A 26450-nucleotide genomic window follows, 5' to 3' on the forward strand; every position below is an offset into this window, starting at 1 on the left:
ATATTGGCCAGAGCTCTACTGTATATGGAACCCTGCCGGTTGAAACACACCACTACAGAGAGTTTTGATACATCCAGAGACATCAATCTACAACACTAATCTCACCTTCCTCCCTTATCCTCCCCCTCTCTCCACTCCCCCTCCTCTCTCCACCTCCTCTCTCCCCCTCATCTCCTCCTCCTCTCTCCTCACCAGAAAGCAAGAAACCAAATTAAACCCAAGTCTGTGTTGTTCAGAGAGGTTTCCAGTAATTTGCTTATCCGCACACCCTCCGTATTTACCCCGGCATCAAACAGATGTCCGTCTGCAACAGTACTAGTCTTAAATGGCAGTTCATTTCCCACTCGCCAGCCACACTGGAGTGATTTCAACGGTCCCAGCTGGAACTGGGATGTTAACGGCGTGATCCTGCCAGTCAACAATAAATAGAGGTTTTACAATGGACGCGTGTCGGCATGAATCCGTGCGTGACTGAGCAGGGTTTGTCAGCATGAGATGGTCAGACGGAAGCAGCTTGGAACCACAGGACGGGGCATCAGTAGAGAGTAGGTTCTAACAACGTCGAGCCCAGACTTAGGGTCATGGCAGATAGGCCAACTTGTCACTCAGCACTCAATCTCCCTCCTTTAACAACCCCTAAAAATGCATTTGTCTATTCTCTCTCCATTCCCCTCTCCCAATCTCCTCCCACTCTCCCTCTCTCCATCCCACTCTCTCCCTCTCTCCATCCCACTCTCTCCCTCTCTCCATCTCCCTCTCTCCATCTCACTCTCTCCCTCTCCTTCCCCCACTCTCCCTCTCTCCATCCCACTCTCTCCCTCTCCTTCCCCCTCTCGCCCTCGAGTTCACCCTCTCTGAGGTCCTGGACGTTCCATACGAGAACCCCATGAGAACCCCATGTTCATCCCGGGAGTCTCAGAGGTGAAGGCAGGGCTGACCATGTCCTTACGACAATCCGGCTCTTAAAGTCTTGATGTTTTAGAAAAGTTAGGTAAACACCCCACATTCAGCAATAATTCAGTATGCTGAACAACAAATTACCTACACTTATTAGGACAGTTATGTACCATGAACAAACGTTAAATTACAGTACTCAATGAATTATTTCCTTCTCGTTTCTTTTTTAAGAACATTTCTAGATGCATGTTCAATTAAAAGAAACATCCAACGGAACAATCATGTAGTCTCCCTTCCTACCTCCCTCTCTCCCTTATTCCCTTTGTCTCTTTTTCCCTCCCTCCCGCTACATACATTTAGCTGCTTGTCTTCTCATCTCTCTTTTCCAGGTGTAAATACCCAAGACGCTCCAAATCCCTCAACAAAAACCTCTTTTCCCTTTTAAACACGACATGCTTTTTAAAGCTAATGTCAGTACCTAGTTATGGTTCCCCAGGCAACGCTCCAAGTCTCGATCTCATTTCATCTGTTTTGCCTCACTCTGTCTCTTCCCTCTCTTTCCTTAATCTCTCCTCTTACACTCCTCTTTTTTTCTCTCCATCCTTTTCTCCCTCCTCTCTCTTTCTCTCAGAGACTGTAGAATGCTCTGGTTCCCTCACGAGCTCTCTGCCTTTCATCCCTTCATCCATCTATCATCCTACATTTTATTCTTTCGCCATCCATCCTCCTTCCTTTTATAGTTCCATCAATCCATCTATCCTCCCTAACCCTCCTTGGGTTTGTGTCCTCATCAGTATCTCTCAGGAGGGTTGATGAACATCCTCCAGTCCCAGGAGGCTCTGAGGTTGCTGTGGGGCTCAGCTTGATAGAGATGTGAACGTGAGCGGAGAGGGCCCCTGGAGAGATTCATTTTCCATGGGACAGTTCACTTCTGCTATGCTAATGCCGTGAGCTGTTAGAGTGTGTAAGCAAACATGTCACCCAGCCTGTGCTGAAGTACAGGTATATTTTTAACTTTTATCACATTGGGACATTGTGTTCTGGCTGACAAAAAATATAATGGACGTGACATTTCTTCTGCAGCATGTAATCAGCTCACTGAGGACTGGAACTCAGGACCTCTGCTTTGATCAAACTCCTGCAGCATCTCAGACATGTAACGCAAAAAAATAACAATAAAATATTTATTTATTCGAAAGTTAGCTATTCAAAAAGTTGACTATTCAAAAAGTTAGCTATGCAAAATGATAGCTATTAAAAAAGTGATTTATTCAGTTGCACAATTTAGTACATTAGTGCACAGATACAAAGACACAATCACACACAATCCCAGCCAAAAAGACAACACTGCACCATACTGGGCCCATTTGCCCCACTGTGCCCCTGTTTGCCCCTCTGTGCCTGTGTCCCTGTTTGCCCCTCTATGCCCCTATGTCCCTGTTTGCCACTCTCTGTCCGTGTTTGCCCCTGTTTGCCCCTCTGTGTCCCCGTTTGCCCCTCTGTGTCCCTGTTTGCCCTTCTTTGCCCCTTCGGAGTATGTAGTGCCCCTGTGTCTGAGGTCTCTCTCTGGTCTGGACGAAGGCCTGGCTGCTCCAGTGGAGGACAGACCAGTACAGTGTATCCAGGAACCCGGAATCCTGCAGGACAACAGGTGGGTCCAGTCCATCACTAACACACTCCCTCAACACATGCAGGCCCCTCGGACCAATGGTCCTGGAGGACAGGGTCCATGAAGGGGTCAGCCGTGCCGGTATGTGGACTGGGACACGGTGAGACGGGGATATTGACATCAAAGGCCGGGTGTTTGGGGAGGATGACACGGCTCCTGGGGATCTGCATGGAGATCACAGAGCCAAGAGGACACGTTTCTGCCGGCATTAGACATCTGACTGACAAATTCGCCCCCATGTGATCATCACACACCAAGAGCTGTTTCATAAACCTTTCATGTCAGCTTCCTTCCTTTGAAGAAAAGGATTTCTGAGGACAAAAAGAAATAGCGAAACTCAAAGAATGGTGTAAACTTTATCAAAGGACAAGCTTCCAAAGGAAGGCTTGTTACATTAGACCACTGTCTCAATCAACTCTACAGAGAGCATGAGTCATTGTGAAAGACTGGGCGTTGCATTAGTGCGGACGGTTGGAGATGTCTTAGATGCCATGGAGGTTGATCTCATGGTTAAGGCAGGGCTTTGGTCAGTATCGACTTTTCATTTGAATCTTTGTAGAACTATGAAATGGAAACACCATCTTAATGAATTGCCCACACCCTCTCTCAACACTACCTATCCAGGGGCCCTGGATCAAATGCAGTGAAGCGGGGGTGTTTCAGGAATCGTTTGGACACTGAAACCCCATTTAAACCCGATAAAACCTGACGCTTCAGGCAACACGACATACTATGCTATGTTCAGTTAATTATTTGTTTGTTTAAGAGGCTGTTAGTAAGGACAGTGTGTGTGTGTGTGTGTGTGTGTGTGTGTGTTTCTGTCAGTGCGCATCTAGATCTAAATGACTCTTGACATGTGCAGAGGCCCATGGGAGGCAGAGCGGCCTGAGTTTGTGCGTTGTGTAATTGACATGGAAAAGCTGTACAGGCAGATCACATCAGAAAGGTTGAAACAACATGAAGTTAAACGTCTGGATTAACACTCTGCTCTGCTGATGCTGTTCCCTGCCATGCTGCGCGTCCGCTCTGTCATTTGCAGTTACCTTCTCTTTCTCTCATTCTCTCCATCACTTGCTCTCTCCCTCCATCCCTTCATCCCTTCGACCTCAGACAAATTTTTTATTGCTAATCCAAAAAAAAATCCTGATTACAGAGCGCGACTTCTTGAGCTTCCGTAACACTAGTGGATTTTTGCTCGCAATAACAAAAAATGGCCTCCGCTCCCAAAATGACCAGGAGCAAGAAAAACAAGCATGATTCAGTTCCTTTAGAGCAGTCCAGAACACAGCTGGATAAAACAAACATTTTAAAATCAAATATAATATTAAGATATGCAAACACGAATGTATACTTATTCTCAGTTTTTAACCCAAACCAAAAGATAACAGCAACACATATGAAATGCAAAAATTAGAAGAAAGGAAAATAAAGTGGATGAAACTGTACAGTGTGAAATACAAAGGAAAGACGAATGTTGAACCGGCACAGTGCTCAGTACCTGGTTTGACATTTTGCTCCACTCCTCTCTCCACCCTAATAGCCTTTAATATCCCAACCTCCTCCATGCTACCAGACGATGCCTCCAACCACTTAACCGATCCCCTTCCCATCCGTCCCACCACTCCACCACCATAGCCAATCAAATTTCTTAGACCTTACATTAATTTAAATGTCCCTGCATATGCAAAAAACCTGCCATTTGTTAGAATCGTAATTTAATCTTACTAAGTCAAAATCCGCTGCTGCGATAATCAGAACGCAGCGACTGACAATACACAGTGTATTAAGTCATTTTATTATGTCATGCAGTGGTGGTTGACAACTCGTCAAATATCAGATATAAAAACTAGACTGTGGGATACAATAATACAGAATATTGAATTAGTGTTTGGTGATGATTTAAATTTTTTACTACATTTTATAAACCGTTATGAATTGAAATTAATACAATTCGGAGGGGAAAATCACTTAGTCAGTCCAGGGTCCACTCACTGCTTTTTAATTAATCCGGAAAATCTAGTTTTACGACATACGACGGCCTTCAGATCATGCGGCCCATGGCTGATCGGATCCAGCTGTCTGACGGGACAGGACTGCCTTGTCATGCCAGTGGCTTTTCTGGCGCCTAACAAGAAGCTCAGTCATGGTTGTCAGCAGGGGAATGTGTTCCCCTCAAGCAAAGTTTCTTCCAGTTTCATTAGAATGAGAGGACAACATGGACGGTAGGCAAACTCTGCTTGAGGGAAATCTCAGTGTTTGACTGTCCTGCTGTGGAGGCCAAATCAAAAAAATTATGTAATTAGGTAAGAGATGGGTTACAAAAACAAAAAGAAAGTTAATTACAAAAATGGAAAGGGAAATGCCTGAAATTTAAATAATGTCCCCTAGAGTGACATTTATGTTCTTTGGTGGGAACCTTTTTGCTGATATTGCGTCACACAAAAGGATGGTTGCATGCAGCTTGCAGCAATCAGAGGTTCTGGTGTTTATCGGGCATTCCACTAACATACCCACTGAAATTAGTTCACATCACTTTATATACATGAATGATTCATTACTTTAGATTTGTTTTGCAGATAAATATAAAAGGTTTTGGACAAATCATCAAGAACTCCCCTTCTGATCATGAAAGATGCTGCAGCGATGATTACTTCACATCCTCCATGGACACTCTAACCACATCCAAAGTATTGCATCACAGTAGTGGATGTAATTTGTGTCTCTGAACAAATTATTTGAATACCTTTTTTCTGGATGGACGTGGGAAATCTTATCGATGTCTCTGTGTTAAAAATATACTATTTGGAATGAGGGAAATCGTTTAGAGTAAATCTAGTCCAGGACTGAAAAAACTAGCTCAATGGAGGTTTCTATTTTAGTTCTAGACTAGGCTTAATCTGTGTCTGTGAAACTGGCCATTTGAGTATAGAGCCAAAAGAAGATCAAATGTTTCACTGTCCAAATGCTCACAGGGTGCACTATAAATCAAATAGGATTTCAATTTGGGCATAGTGGTGTTCCATTTGCCATGTAAAACTATTTGAATTAAGTTCTGGCCCTAGAACCATGCACCCTTATGGCTGAATGGACCTAGATGTCTGTCATGTACTGAATGAACACTAATGTTACAAAAATACACACTACACTATCAAAACTGATTATAAGCAACAACATATTTATGCATGCATTACTATTACTATTATTTTTAGAAGTTTTGGAGGAATGGGGGGGAAATGATTATGTAAGAGTTCAGCAGACAGTGCAAAGAGCAATGAGATGTTCTAAGACATAAGGCCAGTTTTGCAGACACAGATTAAGCCTAGTCCAGGACTAAAACATCAAATTCAATAGAAAACTCCTTTGGGCTTTTTTTTTTAATCCTAGACCAGGCTTAATCTGTGTCTGCAAACCGGCCCTTAGAGAATAGACTCTGAATGAATAGTGTTGTGTAACACAGAACAGTAAGTCTATGTGAGAATACACCTTCAACCCCATCTATCCTAACTTTCGAGAACACAGAGGAATCTTTTGTCCAATCTGTGCTTTAAAGCCAAAAATATACACAATAAATGTGGAAGAGACAGATATGGAGATGCATGGATAGAGATAGATAGACATAGAGACAGATGGAGAGAGATAGAAAAACATAGAGACAGAGATGGAGATGGATGGACAGAGATAGACAGACATAGAGACAGAGATGGAGATGGATGGACAGAGATAGACAAACAGAGACAGAGATGGAGATGAATGGAGAGAGATAGACATACATAGAGACAGAGATGGAGAGGGATGGAGAGAGATAGACAGACATAGAGACAGAGATGGAGATGGATGGACAGAGATAGATAGACATAGAGACAGATGGAGAGGGATGGAGAGAGATAGACAAACATAGAGACAGAGATGGAGATGGATGGACAGAGATAGACAGACATAGAGACAGATGGAGAGGGATGGACAGAGATAGATAGACATAGAGACAGATGGAGAGGGATGGAGAGAGATAGACAAACATAGAGACAGAGATGGAGATGGATGGACAGAGATAGACAGACATAGAGACAGAGATGGAGATGGATGGACAGAGATAGATAGACATAGAGACAGAAGGAGAGGGATGGAGAGAGATAGACAAACATAGAGACAGAGATGGAGATGGATGGACAGAGATAGACAGACATAGAGACAGATGGAGAGGGATGGAGAGAGATAGATAGACATAGAGACAGAGATGGAGAGGGATGGACAGAGATAGACAGACATAGAGACAGAGATGTAGATGGATGGACAGAGATAGACAGACATAGAGACAGAGATGGAGATGGATGGACAGAGATAGACAAACATAGAGACAGAGATGGAGAGGGGTGGAGAGAGATAGACAGACATAGAGACAGAGATGGAGAATGATGGACAGAGATAGAGACAGAGCGATACCCATTTAATTAGCCTGGTTGAGCAGGCAGCGAAGACATCCCACAAGTGATGTGGACATGGAGCTCTAATACACACCATCTCTGATCTCGACACCGTCAGTGTTTACAACTTTGTCTCGGCACCTCCTCCTTTCTTTCTTTCTCCTTACATCCTTTCAGATTAAGGCCGATACATGAGCACAGGTCATCCTCAGTCGCAAAACTGATCAGAAGTCTCCCGTAGGCTAGTGCCCCTTCATTGTTCCAGGTACACAGAGAGCTGATGATTATCACAATGGCGCCATTGAGGATGGCTGACGTTTTTCGTGCTCCCTACCAACTTTGCGTAACTTGTTATTGCAAATGACAAATCAACCTTTTGAACTTTGATGTTCCCTCACCTCTAGCTCACTTCTTCACTTGCCCTAACAGTCAATTTAATATATAACATTTTAATTATCTTGTTAATGGTAGTTGCTGCATTATTAGTGTGACACTGCAGGTAGGGGATTCTACTAATTTTGCCATTGTGAGCTGGGGATCCCTGGTTTGTGGTAATTAACATGGGGTGTGACCATGGCCCCCAGTGTTTCCACCCAAAGTTGCCCCCTCCCTGGAAACAAGGTGCTGATAGCCCTCTGACTGGCCCTGTCTCCCCTTACCCCAGTCTCCCCTTACCCCAGTCTCCCTTACCCCAGTCTCCCCTTACCCCAGTCTCCCCTTACCCCAGTGGAGAACACCTGAAGACTCTTTCATTGTCAGTAAATACTCTGTGTGTTAATGTGGGTATGAGGAGGAGGGATAGCCTTGTAGTCACACCATTAACTGAAAGGATGTGAGATTGAATACTCAGCAGGGAAGTTTAATCCACTCAGTATCGTCCTCCAAGAGGATTGGACAGTCCCCCAGTGTTCGGATGACTTGATTTATTTCTCACTGGACAGTAAAATATATCAATAGTTCAGGATGAAAAAGATGACAGGACGGCCATTAAACAATCATCTGTTCTCATAAAAGTGGGAAAACACAAGAAATCCATTAGAAAATAGCAGGCTTCATTGCATACATACAATTGACAATGATACTGACCACAAGTACAACCGTTTTAAAACATTTTCCTCATATAAGAAATCTAACAATACCCAACGCGCGCGCCTGATAACTCAGTCAGCCAGATCAACGACAATGCTGGCTAGCTCGTCACCTACACGGCTAGCTACGCCTCCACACACTCAGCTAACCTGATGAAATATATTTTAATAACGTTAATTCCAGCATAAATATATACATAGTCATATATATATATAATGACCTAAAGGCACACGAACCAGTCCTCAGTAGACTCAGTGTTGCCAGGTTAAGCAAAAATGTCCAGAACAACAATTGCTCAAAACTAGCCCAACATTTAATGCTGCACAATATTGACTATTTTACAAGTGTACATCAAAACCTAAGATACGGTATATACGTATGTGAAGCCGGGGAACCTACAGTAGCTGACATCTGACTGTGATAACAGCATAGAAAGACACACGATATAGCATATAAAGACAGAAATGGCGCGGCCACGGTGAAGTTCAGAAGTAGCCCAAAAATCTGCCAGCCACAACCAATTAATTTTCACCCGTGCCATTGTTTGAAAAGTAGCCTAATTTGCACGAAAACCGCAGATATGGAAACGCTGAATAGACTAAATATTTTTTTTTATGTACAGGGGACAGTATACACAAACCTGTTCTCAGAATTCTCCTTATAGATTGAGGAGCAGGTGGAACCAAACTGAGGATGGGAGTCATACTGAAAATCCACTTGTTTTAACATCACGGAAAATAAAATTAAAAAGGTAAGTGTACATTTACTGTCTCCTACAGCTGGCTTCAATACAATGGCAATGGTTGTTTTAACTAACTTAACAACATATATGAAGACAAATAACATTTCTGTCTCACCCTTTTATAACTTCAATGGTATCGCCCCAAAACTATTTCAGCAAACTATTCCAACTATTCCTGTACGACCGAAGCAGGAGCTTGGTTCGCATTGCCGGCAGTAAGTCAGACTTGTTCCCAGTGCATGTTGGACTCCGGCAGGGCTGCCCTTTGTCGCCTGTTCTGTTCGTAATTTTTATGGACTGAATTTCTAGGCGCAGCCAGGGGCCGGAGGGTGTCAGGTTTGGGGACCACACGATTTCGTCTCTGCTCTTTGCGGATGATGTTGTCGTGTTGGCCCCTTCAAACCAGGACCTTCAGCATGCACTGGGACGGTTTGCAGCCGAGTGTGAAGCGGTTGGGATGAAAATCAGTACTTCCAAATCCAAGGCCATGGTCCTCAGTTGGAAAAGGGTGGCTTGCCCACTTCAGGTTGGTGGAGAGTTCTTGTCCCAAGTGGAGGAGTTTAAGTAACTAGGGGTCTTGTTCACGAGTGAGGGAAGGATGGAACGGAAGATTGACAGACGGATCGGTGCAGCTTCTGCAGTAATGTGGTCGATGTATCGGTCTGTCGTGGTGAAGAAAGAGCTGAGCCGCAAGGCGAAGCTCTCGATTTACCGGTCAATCTACGTTCCTACTCTCACCTATGGTCATGAGCCTGGCGATCCCTTAGAGATAGGGTGAGAAGCTCGGTCACCCGGGAGGAGCTCAGAGTAGAGCCGCTGCTCCTCCACATCGAGAGGGGTCAGCTGAGGTGGCTTGGGCATCTGTTCCGGATGCCTCCTGAACGCCTTCCTGGGAAGGTGTTCCGGGCACGTCCCACCGGGAGGAGACCCCGGGGAAGACCTAGGACACGCTGGAGGGACTATGTCTCCCGGCTGGCCTGGGAACGCCTCAGTGTTAGAGGAAGTGTCTAGGGAGAGGGAAGTCTGGGGATCCCTGCTTAGACTGCTGCCCCCGTGACCCGGCCCCGGATTGTTAGAGTACGTCTGACCCAGAACGCAGAGAAATCACACAGACCAAGGTAAGTTAGGTTCAAAAAAGGTTTTAATGGAGAACCAGGGTACTCCGAGAATACTGTGTAGGCAGGTCCGAAGCTGGGGGAGAGCTGACGGCGAAGGCTGGGTGGTGAGGCCAGGAGCTAGTAGGCGCAGCAGAGGAAGCAGCAGGTCTGAGCAGGTAACAGGAGAGAAACACAGGGTAAGTACAAACTCAGGGAACAAAGGCAAAATAGAGTGCACGAGAATACACGGATGATAATAGCAAGTAGCAAGTAACTAGAACTGAGAGCCAAGTACCACATGAGTAGTAGATAACGAACTGGCGCCGAAGAGGTGATCAGCCCGGGTTTAAATATTGCTGGAGTGCATCATGTGGATGAGGTGCAGCTGCGAAGAATGGCTCTGCAGTGAAGACTCTGCCACGCCACTTGCCCTACTGAACACACCCCCAGCACTCCAGGTGAAAAAACAAACAGGGACCGAACCACCCGACTCAGGGCGGAGGGGAAGCAACCCGTAACACGGATAAGCGGAAGAAGATGGATGGATGGATGGAGTATTCCAATGTTGGTGGAAACCCACATTTATTTTCACTCTGTTAAACTCACCCACTCAGTTTTCCATCAACCCATAACCTTAAGGACGCATTACTAGCAAATCATTTTAAAACTAATTAAAGAAATTAAGTTAGAGTAAACATAAGCCATGGGATGTCCAGTATGAACTATATGAAAAACCACACAAAGTAGTAACATGCCTTCTACACATCACCTTTTCCCTTTCCTGCCCATACATTGTGATGTGTCATGCATCCAAAAAGGAAAATACTTAAGCTACTCAATATCAATGATGACTCTTCACAGGACATCTCACAGTGTAGCAATGGGCTCCGACATCTACGTAGCTTCCCGAGACAATGGTTGGGTTCTCTGACTAGCATTTTCATGGCTTCAAGAAGTCTCCTGACTGGCCAAACAACCTTCCCATGTCTCATATGTGCCACACTACCTTCCCCTAAAAGATTCATAGAGTCTTGTGACTGGACTAGATTGTACTAGTCCTGAATCTTGTCTTCTAATATACTGCATCTGGCCTGTTCACCTTTGCTGACCACACTGCACTTGGTCCTACTCTGAACGGGGGTATATGTTTTGGACTGGATCACTTGCGACAACACTGGTCCTTACATTGCTCTGGGAGGGAATTTGTCTTTCGCAGGCCAAGATATGACTGCAACCATCAACCTCAGAATAGATATGGTTACCTTGGTCGCTGTTGCTGTTGCTTAGACATTCAGAATGCTCCACATCATCAGAGTCACTTCTTTGAGATCCCAGCTCACTGTCAGATTCACTTCCTCCTCTGGACTCAGTGTCTCCGTCACTTTCTTGTCCCACCGACAAAGACCCGTAGACATCCTTGGTCTCCTTACAAACGTCTTCTTCTTCTTCTTTCTTTCTTATTATTGTTGTAGTTAAACAGTGGTTCCCAACCCTCATCCCTAATGGGCTTCCACCGTGTGAAAGTTATTTTAATTATAGCAAGAGTTTGCATTCAACCCAACTATCCCTTTGTAGCATATTTGCTATATTCACTTTTATTTGGTTGACATACAAAAGCTTTAAAAAGTAAATGTTCTGATCTTTTAAAATATAAAATAGCTAATTATATTGGACTCTCTACACTATTCATTGCTAGTTTTACACTGGAACAGAAATTCAGTTTTAGCAACTAGGAAATTACGTGGTATTTTGCTTGCCCATGTTGGTTGTTTGGGGAGAGATGTCCGCGTGTCATTGGAGGTGAAGCAGAATGCAGTTTTTTCATATGACTGACAGAAATTCCGCATTGCGCTGTTGAATAAATATCATTCCACTGTTACCATAGAAAATTACAGAGATTTACTCTTATTGCAATGCAAACATTTTACAAAATGCCCCTTTAATGAAACACATTCAAAACGATCTCACTCAGACAGGATAGCAGCTACCAACAAAATGTAATGTTACTTAGTCAGTTAACCAGTGCTAGCAATCCAGCGAAATATTATATTGAACGCCTTGCGTTCAATATAACACAGAACTCCTTAAATGTTACACATAAAATGAATATGTTCATTATGGCTGGGCTTTGGGGACTTTTCTTTTATGGGGGATGGCGAAATGTATAACATTTTAAATAGGGGTAACTGGTGGACAAAGTTTGGGAATCCTGTTCTAGTGTTATTTAGGATGGCGAGTAGCTGAGCGGATTGAGAGTCAGACTTGTAACCAAATTGGAAAATCCATCAACATTATTGCTTTAGGGTCACTCCAGGGTTGCTGAGAATAATTGCCATTCCTGCGCTGGAGTCTATGCTCCCAATTCTGTGATCATACGTGACCTCTGGTAACGGGGTCACAGTCCTGTCTCTGCAGGCTGTTGATGCTCTTTCTCCCTGTCTCCCGCTAAATACTTGTCTTCTGTTACCTTAAATAGACATTTCGGCCCTCTGGCCATGACCCCTCTCTATAAGATGTCTCTGGTGTTAAGGAATGTTGAGGAAAAATATCTTTACATTTTACACATGGACATGTTTACACTTGAAATAAAACACAAAAGAAATAAGAACTTTAATTCTTCATATGTGAAAACCAGATAAATATAAACACCCCCTATCTGACCTTTTAGGGAATTTTCGATTTTGTTTTTTAATTCTGCTGCAGTTTAGGTACTCCAAGCATCGTGATGCAACTGCTAAACTCTACTTGAACAATACAATTTAAGTTTGATTTGATTAAGAGTTGCTCCTTCAAAGTTGCGTCCCAAAAAACCCAATAAAACAATGATAATATCTCTGTTTTCTGTGTTTAACCTGGGCGCCGAACAGCTACAAATCATTTGTGGCTTGGAATCCTACAAGGTCCCAATAAATGTCTAATCCATCGTTTTAACGACCTGATAACCTGATTACATAACCCGACTAACTCCTTCCAAAGAGGATCAGTGTCTCCTGGTTTTTTATTTCTTTTTTAAATTTGTGTCCAGTCATGACCAAAACAAGCAGTTGGGGGGGGGGGTCGGGCGGGTATTAACCAATCATTCCACAGTGATTAATCACATACCAGGAAGGAGCAAAAACCAGCAGACTTCTATGGAATGAGACGTGACCCCAGTGGCCTGGAGATGACAAAAACAAAATTGTAGTTGAAGTCCTAAATCCTCTGTTTGCATGACCCGGCTAACCAGTGGATAAACAAATGGTGGGGGGGAGATGTCAATTCTTCACTAGGCAGGAATGTTTCCTCCTCTTGTCAATAGCTAGCTTTCAGTGACCACAGTCATTAATATCCCACAATGAATATCTGTCACACTCCCTTTTAATCAACCGTGTTGGTCTGAGGAGACCAGTGGCGCATATTTAAACTGAATTGTTATTCCTTTCACCCTTTTTACTTTATAATGAATGTATTGTACAGTTACAAAGCCAAATTATCATTTTACACACATTTGTTTTTCGTCTACATTCCCACTCCTCTCACTAATGACCGTTGACCTTTTTTGACGATAGGTAAGACAGGATATAAAGACAATTATTCCTGTGTAGGAGACGGGTGAGAAGGAGTTGGACGAGTAAAAGTTTCAATCTCCCGCCACTCATCTCGTATCTTTTGATCTTTACTCCTCCTCCTCCGTCCCAGCATGGTCCCAGATCAGGTCCCACTTTAGGGCTGTCTCCCCGCAACTGATCTGATTCATTCAAGCAGATCTAACACCTTACCTCCCTGTATTTTTGTTCATCAAATTGTGTTCTTAATGCTCCATTTCACCATGATGCCATTTTCCAATTTGTCTTATAGTTTACTCAACCAATCTGTGCAATATGTTTTGAATTTGTTGCTCTTCAGAACCTGGAGTGACTCTTTAACAGTTTGATTATTCAGTACTATGGTGCTTATGGTTCTCCGTACTCAGGGAAACACTGTCATGTTTGACAGAGTTGTCACTGTACCAAAGCCACAAATTGAATGTTGCTGAATAATTACTTCATGGTCACCAATGTAAACATCACAACAAGGTACAGTAATGCTACCCATCCCTACCCATGAGCCCATACAGCTCCGGAAAAAATTAAGAAACTACTGCACCTTTTTCTTTCCTTTCCAAAAAAGTTGAAAAGGAAAGTTTTGAGTGAGGAACAAAAACATTCAATTTGCAGTGGTCTCTTAATTTTAACACTTCTGTTACTCACTCTAAACCTTTCTTTTGGACTTTTTTGGAAAGGAAAGAAAAAGGTGCAGTGATCTCTTAATTTTTTTCCGGAGCTGTATTTAACAACATCAACAATACATTTAGAAACCACTCTGCAACCAACCTGTCTATTTAAATGGTATTCTGAATCCCTTAACAGAATACCAGAATCAGAAAAGGTTTTATTGCCAAATAAGTTTCACAACAAACAAGGAATTTGTTCTGGCTGTTGATGCAGCGATTAATACAAAGGAATAAGGGAAATAAAAACAAATGAGAACAGTGGACTGAGCATAATAAATTCCTAGAAATAACAAAAAAGTATATGTAAGGTGTAAGAATTTGTCCAGTTGAGGATTGTTTATGTATGTGGGGAGGGGTTATTGATTTGTCCGTTGAGGGTTGTGTGTATGTGGGGAGCGGGCTATAGTCAATTAAGTTCCAGGGGCATGTTCATGAGGCCTACTGCTGAAGGAAAGAAATTGTTGTTGTGGCAGGAGGTTTTGGTCCTGATAGACCTCAGCCTTCTGTCAGAGGGGAGAGCACTGGATAGGCCATTTCCGGGGTGAGTGGGATCAGCCCCAATCTTTGCCGCTCGCATCCCCGTCCTGGAGTTGTATAGGTTGTGAAGAAATGGCAGATTGCAGCCAATCACCCTCTCTGCAGAGTGGATGATTCATTGCAGTTTGACAACAGGATTCAAGCCTGCGTGGGAGGATCCCAATGGATTTCTTGTCCCTCCCCAGGCACCACCCTCTAATAGGTTTATTTTTTTCCTTTACTCTTATAAGATTAAAACTTTACCAGTTGCAAGAATTCAGAAATACAAGATATTTTTGTATTACAAGTTTTATTTATTTAAATATTAAAATATGCATCCTTAAATATAAGTTTTTTCAACACATTACTTCAAACTAGAATTTTTTTTGTTTTTCTATTGTGATGACACACCCAGTGGTCAGACTTTTACAGAACAGTTGAAATTATTTAAAAAAACATATTCATATGTATGACTAGCCTATATTTAAAGATAAAATGACACTTAAAATCTAAATGATACAAGATATTCAAAAAAGCCTCTGTATAAGTCTGGCTATAAGACCTAAGAACCTGTGTGTGGAATAATGTGAATGTAGCTCAATTGAAGACTGAGAAAAATTGATTGGCACATGGAAAACGTAATTTTGAGAAAATGACCAATAAAGAGTGGCTAATGCAATTAGAATGTACTTTCCAGAAATAAGGATGATGCATTTTCAACACAAAACACCAGATGGTTGAAAAATATCCCCAAATCAGAAAAATGACAGATGGATGCAAAATCATTATTTTTAACTGTGGTATCTGGTCTTTAATAGTCAGCCTGATGCCCAACAGTATTGTCACCAGAAATATTTTGTCCCGATACCCGCACACAAAGTGAAAAAAATTATACCAATCAGCATTTTATAGCTAAACCAGGATATTCCAGTAGTCAATATCAAAGAAGTATTTTATTTATCAAATGCACCGAATAACATAGCATCATTCTGAACAATGAAATTATTGTAACATGGCACACAATATCTACGCATTAAGAAATATATAAATCAAAAATATAGCAAAAATATACATAACATTGTAAACTAGCATCAGTTCCAAAGAGTGTAGAATAGGGGTATATGGAAAATATGGATAGAAATATTTAATATTATACACCAATCAGCCATAACATTATGACCACATGGGTGTGTGGTATTAGACAGCAAGTAAACATTCTGTCCTCAACGTTGATGTGTTAGAAGCAGGAACAATGGGCAAGCGTAAGGATCTGAGTGACTTTGACAAGGGCCAAATTGTCATGGCTCGACGACTGGGTCAGAGCAACTCCAAAACCGCAGCCCTTGTGGGGTGTTCCCGGTCTGCATTAGTCAGTACCTATCAAAAGTAGTCCAAGCAAGGAATTGTGGTGAACCGGCAACAGGGTTATGGGCGGCCAAGGCTCATTGATTCACGTGGGGAGCGAAGGCTGGCCCGTGTGTTCCGATCCAACAGACAAGCTACTGTAGCTCAAATTGCTGAAGAAGTTAATGCCAGTACTGATAGAAAGGTGTCAGAACACACAGTGCATCGCAGTTTGTTGCATATGGGGCTGAGTAGCCGCAGACCAGTCAGGGAGCCCATGCTGACCCCTGTCCACTGCTGAAAGCACCTACAATGGGAACGTGACCATCAGAACTGGACCATGGAGCAATGGAAGAAGGTGGCCTGGTCTGATGAATCACGCTTTCTTTACATCATGTGGATGGCCGGGTGCTTGTGCGTTACTTACCTGGAGAACACATGGCACCAGGATGCACTATGGGAAGGAGGCAAGCCAGCGAAGGCAGTGTGGATGTTGCTTTGACATGTACCAGTATTGTTGCTGACCATGTACACCCTTTCATGGCAACAGTGTTCCCTGATGGCATTGGCCTCTTTCAGCAGGATACTGCGCCTTGCCAAAAAGCAAAAATGGTTCAGGAATGGTTTGAGGAACACAACAATGAGTTCAAGGTGTTGACTTGAAATTCCCCAGAGGTAAATCCAATTGAGCATCTGTGGGATGTGCTGAACAAACAAGTCAGATCTATGGAGGCCAACCTCCATGGACTTGAAGTATCTGTTGCAAACCTCTTGGTGCCAGATATCACAGAACACCTTCAGTGGTCTAGTGGAGCCCATGCCTCGATGGGTCAGGGCTGTTTTGGCGGCAAAAGGGGGACCTACACAATATTAGGCAGGTGGTCATAATGATATGGCTGATCAGTGTAAGTATACAGCTCCGGAAAAAATTAAGAGACCACTGCAACTTTTTCTTTCCTTTCCGAAGAAGTTGAAAAGGATGAATTTGAGTGAAGAACAGAAGGGTTAAAATTAAGAGACCACTGCAAATTGAACGCTTCTGTTCCTCATTCAAAACCTTCCTTTTCAACTTTCAGCTGTAAGTGTAGTATGCATATGAATGGCTGTGGCCATTAGGCATCCTTTCCCTCAATTGGCTGTTAAGCTCCCTATCTATCTTTTGTCTGATAGGAATGATCAAATGGTCCCAGGAGAAAAATCAGTCACAGTGATTATGAGATACCTTTAGCAAAAAGGAATAGGGGGTATAGCTCAGTGGTAGAGCAATTGACTGCAGATCAATAGGTCCCTGGTTCAAATCCGGGTGCCCCCTCATTTTTTATTTGAATTCCACCATGATCAGAAGGAAAAGACCAAACCATATCTAGTTTTTAATTTAATTGGGAACAGACTTTTTTTCAAGAACTATCCACCTGAAAATGATTTTGATATTCAGAGAAAGTGTTGGAGTTGGTGGGGGGGAAGTTGGTGATACAGTATTGGTGATCACATTGCCCAAAAAGGGTGGTATAGCTTAGTGGTAGTGCAGTTGACTGTATGTCAGAAGGCCCCTGGTTCAACTACAAGTGTCTCCTTGTTTTCTTTTACACTTTTTACAGTCTATCAAACATCTTTCAGGGATGAATGAATGTTCACTGAGACACGCGCACACAGTCTTTCTTTAGTCTTGTCAGAGACTCACGTTCCAGCTCATTTTACTCACCAGATTTCTGGATCGTTTCTCACCTGGTCTCTGTCCAGGTCTCTCCAAACCCTGCTTATAATGTAGTTAGATAGTTGATGGATGTTAAAAATAAAATCAGTAAAATTTGTAAGATCCGTATTTTTGACCTCTTTATCAGTTATGATCTGAGGGGGTTATGGATCAAACTTATTTGTCCTTGTTGCATGTCTGACAACAACTGGCAGCAACGCCCCATCCGTTCGATAATTTTACATTGATTAAGTGGGACAGTTCCTGTCCTTTGTTTTCATTGTGTTTGCCAACGTAAAGTAATGCTAATGACTATTTGGGGGAGTGTTTTAGAAATGTCTTATTTTAGGATAAATAGCAATGTCTCCAAAACGTTATTGGAGTTTGTCCTCGTTAAAGAGACCTCCCAACACATTTTGTTGTAGTCATATTTAGGAGTCTATCAGTAACAGAAGCTCCTAGCACACCTCCGTGCTATAGTGTGTCTATGGCACTCCTCGTTCATCTTCACACTGGAGCTCGTAGGGCTTCTGATAATCACACACATACGTAAGTCCAAGTGACCAGACTTGACATCCCTGAATTCTGGGTCTCTGACCAGTCTGGGTGGTCCCAGGGACACATGCCATTGTGGGCAACCCTGAGTTCTGGATCTAGGTGGACCCGGGAACACATGCCATTGTGTTAGATGCCTACAGTAAGATGTCGCCAGTGGGATGCCTCCAGCGGGATGCCTCCAGTAAGATGTGTCCACTGGGATGCCTCCACTAAGATGTCTCCAGTGGGATGCCTCCAGCGGGATGCCTCCAGGGGGATGCTACCAGCGGGATACCTCCAGCGGGATGCCTCCAGGGCGATGGCTCCAGTGACTTAGACCAGCATGCCACTCAGGGGCCCAGTCAGCCTCTAGTTTGAAAGAAATTAACAAAGGGGCAAACAGTTGGCAAATGCATTATCCACTTCTGAAATACAGATGAACAGTGGCAGCAAGAGGCATGTTTTTCAGGTGGCTGCAGACTAAGCCACGCAAATACTCTGCAGGGTGAAAACCAGCATGTACAGCTGTATCCTCAAGGCACACCTGGGATTTGGCCGTTGCTCCAGTCTGAGAGGAAGACATTATTTTAGCATTATTTTTCACATTAAAACCTTACATAACCTGCTGCACGATGCCAGAGGTCCATGGAGGAAGTGAGCAGTGCAAAGAATGTGCTGATTAGAAAGCAAGGGGACAATTTGGTCTGGTCTATACTAGAGAAAAACTACTTGTCTGGTCTACATTACACATAAACCACTTGTCTGGTCTACACTACACATAAACCACTTGTGTGGTCTACACAACACATAAACCACTTGTGTGGTCTACACTACACATAAACCACTTGTCTAGTCTACACAACACATAAACCACTTGTCTGGTCTACACTACACATAAACCACTTGTCTGGTCTACACAACACATAAACCACTTGTGTGGTCTACACTACACATAAACCACTTGTGTGGTCTACACAACACATAAACTACTTGTTTCTTCCCTGTGAGCCTGGTTTTGGTGTAAAAGCACAACCACGATTAGTGTGGGATGGCGTGTGACAACCGGATTTGCGTGTGAACCCACAGCCCCACTGCAATACACTCACAGAGAACGCAGGAAGAAGGAGAGCCTCATACTAAGCCATGCATTTATAGCTGTGTGAAACGGCGCGGGCATTTTATTTATTTGGACCGTCATTTATTTTTGTCCTTTTTGGTGTAATTTAACCAACACATTAGCAAGATGCTTAGGAGGCGTCAGAACAAACACTATACAAGCGGCGCAAATTCTGAGAGAATTCAGAATGTATGTAGACTATTGGGAGCGACGAAAATCCAACCATAAGTTTCGTCAAGCCATCTCTACCTCTGCTGTTCTCACCATGTCAGTGTGACTTATGTCATTCTACTGTGCGCTTGGGTTTGGTTCAGGTATGTGTTTATGCTGACCACTTTATCCAATCAGATGAACATCAGTTGTTTGCTCCTTGGGGTTTAAGGCCGGGTGTCTCTGTAAAAGCACTTTGTGACAACTGCTGTTGTAAAAAGGGCTTTATAAAAACATTTGATTGATTGATTGATTGATTGACAGTAGATTGGGGTGGAGGAGGGGTGAAGGTATTTGGTGGTTTCGGGGCGTGGAGGGGGGGGGGCTGGAGGGAGGGTGGGGGGAGTTGTAATAAGGGCTTTTTTCTATTCAGTTGTTTCATTTAAATATTTGTTCCCTTGCTCTTTCTATTTCAATGCTTTTAGGGGTAAGGGAATAAAAGGAGAAACAGTCAGCATACTATGTATTGTTTTACATTTCTTCCGTCTGTTTGCATGTTAAATAAAACATTTGAAACTGAAAGAATTTAGCCCTGCATTGTTCTGGAAAACACAAGCATTTTGTAAACACAGCGTTGCATGCATCCCATCACATTTGCATCGTGGCACAGAGCAGAAGTCGCACTCATGGGGAAAATGTTTAGCATATAGGGTTTGGGGGATGAAAATGGGCCTATTTCAAAAAGGCTTGTCATTTCCTACATCATCTTACATGACTGAAGGTGTAGCGGGATCTCTTTGACACTGCACACATGATTACAGGCCACAGGGAAGTGACAAACAGAGGATCTGATGTGTAAATGACATCGACGTCGTCTTTTCCGTCAGTTACACAGGCCGTGTGAGTGGAGACACATTGTGGGCTACAATAAGCAGACAGGGCCGCCAGATTTCATTGACAGCATGCAGACCAATAATCCGCAGACCCCACAGAAAAATACATCCATACGCACTTCTCTCTGTAAATTGACCCACCCAATCCCGTTCTCGTCCGTCACAATGGCACTGGAAAATAGCCCAACTTTTCTGGAAACCTCCCGATCTGGCAACACTGTATGAAGAGGAACATGTACTGTCCAGTTTCACTGACTCACCAGACATTGCAAGTGAGTCAAAGCCTTTGTAAGATTCTTATTCTTTTCATTCGGTGAGCCTAATTGGATGCTGGTAAAATATTTTGGTAGCCTACAGCCCGGCTTGTCATCTGTTGTCAGTTGGGAGCAATTGCTCTTCGACCTGTGTTAACCCCTTTAAAACAATGCGAACGGCCTGTTTTGGCTGCTGCTGTTCACTGCTCAGCACATTGCCAACTGTGGGCTGTAGCCCTCATGGACTAAGTGGACTACTGATAAATCACATCTTTTTTTTATATTCATAGAGGCTACAGATCCTCTGGGGTGATAAGAGGCCAACTATATGTGTAGTATTCTGAATGATAATAATTTTCAGATGAGAGAGCAATAGGCCTGATTTTAAAACATTAGTGTGTTTGTTTTAATTCATCAAGACAGGAGCAGCTCTTTACCCAGGCTATGATTCTAAAAGGAAATACAATTATCAAATGCTATGCCATAGAGATGAATGTAGCAAGCTCATGTATATCAGACCGGCGAGTGGGAAAGAGACCCTGTGAACCTAATTTGTGTTCCCTGAGAGAACTCTCACGTTACAGCCACAGCAACACGCTGTTCTCTAGGCAGTGTTGGGAAAAATGTAAGCCTTGACCCGCTAAACCTGAACAACTTACTGTGCATCTGCTTTATAGTGGGAAGGGAAGTAGTGTTCGAGCATAGCCTAAAGGTAAAGAAAAACTGTCTGTTTTACTTGCTACTTTGTAGAGAACAGCACCTTGCTCTTACACTGGATGAAAGCTTCAACTAGAAGCCGGTGGAGTTTAGGGAGGAGACCATGAGGCTTCGGTATTCTACATAAGTTGCATGGGTTTGATTGCTCAAAGAGAAGAGAATCCACATACATACACATGCACCCAAAAATGCATGCCTGCATGGACTCCAGATCTGTATGTTGTGTGTGGGACACATTTTGGAGTGGGCGAGATCCAAGGCTGAAGCTGGTGCCAAACCTCAACCACCAGGAGCCACAGTGAAGGCCTCCTTCTTCAGCTCTCTAGCCACAGGCCAGTACAAATCAACACTGACCCCAACACAAAACCCAGTACAAATCAACACTGACCCCAACACAGAACACAGTACAAATCAACACTGACCCCAACACAGAACACAGTACAAATCAACACTGACCACAAAACACAGCATCAGTCCGCCTCCACCATGCCACCTCGTTAGAGGTGCATGCAGCACCTTAACGAACTCAAACACTGTAATGTGTGCAATGTTACTGTCGGCACCTCTGCTATTCTGTGGAACCTCTGATTGACACGAAACGTGACCACATACGCCCATGCCTAAACGTTCTGCTGCCGTTCTCTAACTTGGAGACGCACAAAAAGCAGAATACCCGCCTGGGTGGAGGTCTGCCAACGCTGGTTAGCGCTCCGGTTAGCGCTCCGTCTGATGGCCTGTGTCTTACCCCATATATACCTCACTCCATCACTGCCTAATGGGCAGGCAAAACCCTCCCTGGCTCTCCCCCACCTCTGTCTCTCTTTGTCCGGCTCCCTTTCTGTGTGGGTCCTTCTCTCCCTCTGCCTGAACAGAACATTACTAACAGGCCCCCCTGCCATGTCCGCTAACCACCTCCCGCTATTCGAAGCGCATTAGTTGACAGTGTGTCTTCTGTTAGGAAACGGCAACCCCGCTGTGAGTTCCCTGCGAAGGGGAGAGTGTTCTACTCTGACGATCATTAACCCTCTGTGCACTGCCAGGACCTCCGTGGCCCCGCTGTGACCTCTAAAGCCCAGCTGTCCCCAATCATGTAAATGGATGAGTGGTCAACGGGAGTGTGACCCGCCGAAACGCGGTCCTGCCTCCGTCGTATGATTTATCGGTGCGGATTTTGGCAGAGCCGAGCTCCACGGACTGATCGATGGCGTGTGTTCTCACACCAAATACCTCAGAGAGGAAAACATCACCGCAAAACTACAGGGATTGCAAATTACATCTAGTGTGTGTGTGTGTGTGATGCCGTGAGCTGTGTGTGGTGGTACAGAGAGTATACAGAGTTACTCATTTGGCCCAGACGTGTCCTGTCAGGGCTGTTTTCCCGTTGCTGAATGAATGCTGGAGGCTCTGTAAACGTAGACAAATGTGCCCTACAGGAGTGCTGGCTGCCCCGCGGCTCCTCCACGCCTTGGCCTAATGAATTTTTAAAGACAGCATCAATCAAACCACAGGCCAGATCAATAGACCAAAGAGTAGATTTCATCAGTGCTGCAGAGCACGGCTGGTACAATGCACGGCCATTGGAACAAACCTGGTCAGTCACACCCACTCCGTCTCACAGGCCAATCCAGAGATTGGAATAGCATGTGCAATGTCTTTCGCGTGTGTCTTTCGGCGCGGAGAATTTAGAAGCCAGAATTCAAGCTAATTCCAGTTACCTCAGGCGCTCTTCCCTGTCTCTCCGGCAGTCCCCCGCCTCCAATGCTGGTGGGCTTTGTTAAAAGCCAAACAGAGGGTGTTCTGATCCACATGAGGTCTCTGCATGTTAGGTCTGTTAATTCACATTAATACCCCCATCTGGATAACGATGAAGGCTTGGCTCTCTCGCGCCGCACCTCCTGCATGGTTGAGCAGCTTCACAACAAAGGGGGAAACTACCAATTAGAGAGTTAAAAGTCCTCCAATCGCTCTCTCCATGTGTATCACAAATGGCACCCTATTCTCTCTGAAGTGTCTTCAAAAAGAATAGCAGTGCACTATTAAGGGAAAAGGGTGCTGTTTGGGAGCCAACCTCAACGCTTCCACACTTAAGCTCAGCAAGAGAAGGGATTGCTCAAAGATTGGACACGATCTAAGCGTGGAACAATTTATCTGCTATTGGACAAGAAAGACCTGAGAGCACCTTTGGAGGAGCAATAAAGAATCGAAGAAAGTAGTAATTACTTTAAAGCAATACTGGGAGATTTCCACCTCCCCAGAATCAGACGAAGTCATCAAAACCATTTTTTGTGTTTCTGTGTGCATTTTGGAGATGACTGAACGAAGTCTGTGAGTGCATTTTAGACTGATACTGACTGTTGTTCAGGAGACCAAAACCACAATGTATCATGAATAAAATGTAATTTATCTATAAATAATAATGCTATATAAAATAGATACTACAGTTTTAAATATTGTTTCATTGTTATTAAGAAGCAGAGACAAATGTATATATATACACTTCACCAAATTATTAATGCAACACTTTTGTTTTTGCCACCATTTATCATGAGCTGAGCTCAAAGATCTAAGACTTTCTCTATGTACACAAAGTCCTATTTCTCTCAAATATTGTACACAAATCTGTCTAAATCTGTGTTAGTGAGCATTTCTCCTTTGCCGAGATAATCCATCCACCTCACAGGTGTGGCATATCAAGATGCTGATTAGACAGCATGATTATTGCACAGGTGTGCCTTAGGTGGTTTGATTGTGATTGTGGCCTGTGGAATGTTGGTCCACTCCTTCTCAATGGCTGTACGAAGTTGCTGGATATTGGCAGAACCTGGAACACGCTGTCGTTATATTAAATAAACTACAATGGAGCAAGAGACAAAATAATCTATTTCCCCTCTCACCTTCCTTTACTCAAACAGTACAATGAGGCAAAAGCAAGTACAAATGGCAATTCTGAATGTGCAAAAAATAATGCAAGTACAATGGCAATTTTAAATGTGCAATGGAGGCAAAGTGAAGGTGCAGGTGGCATGTGCAACTGAAATGCAGGTATAGCAGCCATGAGGTTCCCGAGGTAGACACGTACCTGTAACAACTGAGAACTTACCTTACTTTGCAAGGCAGTATCAGATACCAGTAGTATAAGGGAGTAGTGCAACAAGGTCCCTGAGAGGCAGAATTAAGCAGTGGATGGGTCGGTATGGCTGGGTACAGAGTTCAGCAGGGTTACAGTAGATGGAAAGAAACAGTTCCTGAGCCTGCTGGTGCAGGAACCAAGAGACCTGTACCGCCTGCCTGATGGTAGGAGGGCATATAGTTTGTGGCCTGGATGTGAAGGGTCCCTGTTGATGCCTAGCACCCTATGCATACATCTATTGCGATGAAGGTCTTCAATGGCTGGGAGCTGGGCACCAGTGATGTGCTGGGCAGTTTTCACCACCCGTTGTAGGACCTTTCGGCTGGCCACGGAGCATCCGCCAAACCACACTGTGGCACAGTTCGTCAATTGTTCAGCATTAGAAGTTCACACACGCTCCACCTCAGTGCCATCAATGAGAACTGGGGGCGTGACTGTAGCCTTTATACTTCCTGTAATCCATATTAGTGCCCTCCTCCATTTGCACTTCATGTAAGACGCAAACTGCATTTCGTTGTTCTGTACTTTTGCTTGTTCAATGACAATAAAGTTGAATCTAATCAAAGTCCAGTTCTTTTTTCCCATTTTGCTTTAAAAGGCTCGTTGGAGGGCACTGACATTAAAATCACTAGACACATTTTCATATACCAGTCCAGCATATGACTATAGCAATTTAGACCAAGGGAAGATGTTACCCAGTTTGTAATCGGCAAATATGTGAAGATGTTGTATCTTGGAAGGTTATATTTGTCCCCCAGTTGATCAATGTTTCCTTCTAGGTACAGATCCCCCGGGTATAGACAAAAGCACAACCAAAACCAACAACCATTTCAATTGACTTAATTACACTCCAGCAGAGCAATGGAGAATAATGTTGTAATCAGTGGCCAGGAAACTACTCAAACAACAGTGTGTTCTCAATTTGACAGACGGTCCACTGTGTTGACGCTAGCAATGAGCCCTCTCATGCGTTCATCTGCCTTGCGGGGTGAAGAGAGTAAAGTCCACTGACAACAGGAAAGCACAGGCTGGCAGGAATGAGATCTGCGGTCTCCAAGGTCACCGAATATGGCCATAACCTGAAGAAACCCACATTTGTCTAGCATAGACTTTGCTGCTAGATATAATTCGTCGTGAGGTGAAACAGTTAGGCGTTAGCTCCTCCTACAGTAGTAATATTACGATGAATGCACTGACTGTAAGTTGGTCAACGTAATACCGTCTGCTAAATTACCAAAACGTAAACGTATAAAGCTGTGTGTCTGGGCTCCGCCCTAAACAGCTAAGAATATGTAGTTTAGCACAAGGCTCCCCTTCAACGGAGAGTTTTCAAAAATGATATCTGTTGTGGAGGGAGCTTGTAATGAGTGAACCCAGTTGTCTGTATTTTGGACTTGTGAGTGTGCAAGGAAATGGGCCCTTGGCATTTGCAATTACCATATTGTTTTCCTTACTGGTGTCAATTGAGAAAGATGGTACCTCTTGCTGTAAGCAGTGTGTTATGTAACATGTTAATGTGAATAGTGGCATTATGGTGGTCATTGTATGATGAACTCTGCAAATGCCCAATTGGCACTAAGGGGCCTAAAGTGTGCCAAGAAAACATTCCCCACACCATTACACCACCACCAGCCTGCACAGTTGTAACAAGGCATGATGGATCCATGTTCTCATTCTGTTTACGCCAAATTCTGACTCTACCATCTGAATGTCTCAACAGAACTCCAAACTGAATGTCCGGCCCGTCTGGCACCAACAACCATGCCACGCTCAAAATTGCTTAAATCACCTTTCTTTCATTCAGTTTGGAGTTCAGGAGATTGTCTTGACCAGGACCACACCCCTAAATGCATTGAAGCAACTGCCATGTGATTGGTTGATTAGATAATTGCATTCATGAGAAATTGAACAGGTGTTCCTAATAATCCTTTA

General features: G+C 43.7%; 1 non-coding gene across 1 annotated transcript; it reads left to right on the forward strand.

Moving 5' to 3' along the window:
• The first annotated feature begins 17267 nt into the window (after positions 1-17267).
• On the forward strand, positions 17268-17339 carry trnac-gca. Its single transcript has one exon. It is a non-coding gene; the product is annotated as a tRNA-Cys (tRNA).
• Positions 17340-26450: the final 9111 nt, after the last annotated feature.

This window comes from Esox lucius, chromosome 11 (assembly GCF_011004845.1).
Source record: "Esox lucius isolate fEsoLuc1 chromosome 11, fEsoLuc1.pri, whole genome shotgun sequence".
NCBI classification, from domain to species: Eukaryota; Metazoa; Chordata; class Actinopteri; order Esociformes; family Esocidae; genus Esox; species Esox lucius.